The sequence below is a fragment of the Rattus rattus genome, chromosome 15 (genome assembly GCF_011064425.1).
Source record: "Rattus rattus isolate New Zealand chromosome 15, Rrattus_CSIRO_v1, whole genome shotgun sequence".
Taxonomy (NCBI): domain Eukaryota; kingdom Metazoa; phylum Chordata; class Mammalia; order Rodentia; family Muridae; genus Rattus; species Rattus rattus.
In genome coordinates this window covers 75,678,670-75,681,699 of record NC_046168.1, presented here as the reverse complement: position 1 = coordinate 75,681,699, position 3,030 = coordinate 75,678,670, and the positions used below count along the sequence as shown (strand labels likewise).

General features: G+C 45.0%; 1 pseudogene; it reads right to left on the bottom strand.

Annotated features, from left to right (window-relative positions):
• Positions 1 to 602: 602 nt before the first annotated feature.
• Positions 603 to 1,301, bottom strand: LOC116884422 (annotated as a pseudogene).
• Between the last annotated feature and the right edge of the window lie 1,729 nt (positions 1,302 to 3,030).

Below are 3,030 nucleotides of genomic sequence, written 5' to 3'. Positions count from 1 at the left end.
CTACCATTTCCTATCCTTTTTCTTGCATTTTTTAATGATGGCCACTGAGGCACGAGCATTTTCATCTAGACAGAATCTAATTTATCCATGCTCTCTCTGCCACTTGTCATCTTGGCGTCATACCTAAGATGCCATGACTCACTCCAAGGTCATGATGGTTTATCGCTATGTCTCTCCTCCTCCTTCTCTTCTTCCTCTTCTTTTGTTAATTAGCCCCCCCCCGGCCCCGTGTAGCCAAAATCAAGGGAAAGGAAAAAGAGCACCTGGCGGGTGCAGTGATGACCATTTCCACGTTTCGTTTACATACAGAGCTAAACAGACAGCACAGACATCACTACTGCAGTTAAAAGTTGGCAGCACGGAATGAAGACTGATGAGGAGCAGGGCTGTTGGTAAAAAATATAAGCTCCCCCCAAACTGGTGCCTGGGACAGGACTTGGTCTACTTAAGCCCAAAAGGGAGCAAAAGGTCAAAGCCGTTTGGGAAGTCCAGAACTATGACAATGGAGGGAGGGGGGTGATTCAGTGGGTGGCAATGACGTCGGCAACCGGAGTGAAACGATTGTCCTCCCCTTGCTTCGATCCCCGGCCCCTCTGGTCTGGCAGAAAAGTGCCAGCTTGTAACATCCAAGAGCTGGTCTGGGGTTGCTACATGCTTCAGGCAGGGGCTGGAAGCCTCTCAGAAAGGCTTGCCATCCAAAAAGATGGTGGTACTGCTATGTAGTTTTTCTACCAGGGTGCAGCAGTCTTGGCCTCTCGTAGAAGTCTGCTTGTAATTCATGCTTGATTCCTGTCAGTTTTCTCTTGATGGCATCCTTGGTGCTGCCATAGATCATTTTGATCTTAAGGGGAGCACTCTTGGGGTCCAGAAGATAAACAGCAGGTCTCCCTTCTTGCTCTCCTTGGTCTCATAGGTTGCATCACAGAGAGCATAGCGCCAGTCCTTGTCTGGCAGCATCTTGACAAAAGTGGAGTAGGGGTCATTCAGAGACAGTTCCACATTTCCTTCCAGGATATCCCTGCCCACCAACCAGAATATTCTTCTTGTCCTCTCTCAGGCAGAAGAGCGCCGCCTCCTTGCATTTCTTCACTTCTTCCAGTGCGAGGACTTACACACTTTCACGTCATTGAACACCTTGATGACACTGTCATCAGAGACAGCCACACCAGATGCTGTGTTTCCAGAAGCAAAGGGGAGACAGAAAGAGCTACAGAAGAACTGAGCGGCTTCAGCTGCTGCTGGGACCCAACTGAACCGTTATATTTCTTATAAATATAGTCCGATAGTTTTAGTTCATCCATAGTACCCAATGGGGATGGCTTTAGCCATAATAACCAACAAAGGGAGATACAATCTATAGAGACCTCCTTTAGTAGATAGGCATGGCCCCCATTTGTAGGATGGGACACCCACGCATCTCAAAAATTTCAACCCAGAAATGTTCCTGTTCAAAGGAAAGACAGGGACAAAAAAAAAAAAAAAAAAAAAAAAAAAAAAAAAAAAAAAAAAAAAAAAAAAAAAAAAGAAGGAACATAAGGAAAGTCATCCAGAGACTGCCCCACCTAAGGATCCATCCCATTTGCAGACACCAAACCCAGACACTACTGCTGATGCCAAGAAGCACTTGCTGACAGGAGCCTGATATGGCTGTTCCATGAGAGGCTCTGCCAGCATCTGTCCAATACAGATGCAGATACTCACAGCCAACCATCGGACTGAGCCTGGGGACCTTAATGGAAGAGCTAGGGAAAGGACTGAAGGACCTGAAGGGGATTGCAACCCCATAAGAAGAACAATATCAGCTAACTGGACCACTCAGAGCTCCCAGGGACTAAACCAACAACCAGAGAGTACACATGGAGGGAGCCATGACTCCAGATACATAAGTAACAGAGGATGGCCTTATCTGACATCAATGGGAGGCAAGGGAGCTTGATGCCCCAGCTTAGTGATGCCCCAGCTTAGGGGGATGCTAGAGGGGTGAGGGGGGAGTGGGTGAGTGGGTGAAGGAGCACCCTCATAGAGACAAAGGGGAGGGGGAGCGGATGGGAGGTTTGTGGAGGGGTAAACAGGAAGGGGGATATCATTTGAAATGTAAACGAATAAAATGATTAATAAAAAAGTAAAAAAAAAAAAAAAAAGCCAAGTCTTAATTCCTTGGTGTTGTTTCTGAGCCTGTTGTTGTTTTTCCCCAAACTTTCATTGAGAAGACTAGTTCCCCATTGGATTGGCCCAATCACTGTTGAAAATTAATTAGCTACATATATTAGCTATTGTTTATTCCTGAGTAGCTAATTGTTTTGAACAAGGTAGGTAGAAACATGCTCAGAACTAGTGATTTCTCTATTACTTTTAAGGTAAACAGCCATGGAGCCATGATTGGCGCTCACGTGTGTGGAGCCTAAGCTCGCGTCCTCATGCTGCTTCACAGTCTCCTTGGAGGGAAAAGATCATCCCTGTTTTCTTCATCCAATACATTGAAATGTGCCTTCTCTTCCCATCATCCCACCCAGGCAGTGTTTGTCTTTACAATGTTGCCTGTGAACATGGCAGCCCCAGTCATGTCCATCTGGACCTCTTCTCTTTATTGACTTATTTCTGGGCAGTCAACCTTCCCCATAACCCTCCAGGAAAAATCTTTACCCTTTGAAGATAGACATCTTTGAGGGATTTAAAAGAAATTGTAGCCAGAATAGTAGAGAATTAAAAAAAAATACCTCTCCCTATGTGCAAACAGTTGTAAGGAAACTTAAACTGGAAAACAAAGAAGAATTCCCAACCCCAAAGCCTAACCCAGTGGCTGTGAACCTGTGTGTCATGAGCCCTTTTGGGTTGGATAGCAAATATCTTGCATATCAGATATTTACATTATGATCATAACGGTAGCAAAATTACAGTTATGAAGTAGCAACAAAAAAATAAATGTATGGTCGAGGTCACCACAACATGAGAAACTGTATTAAGGGTCAAAACATTAGGAGGTCGAGAACCACTGAGTCCTAACTTTTTCCCCCTGCTTTAAAAAAATTC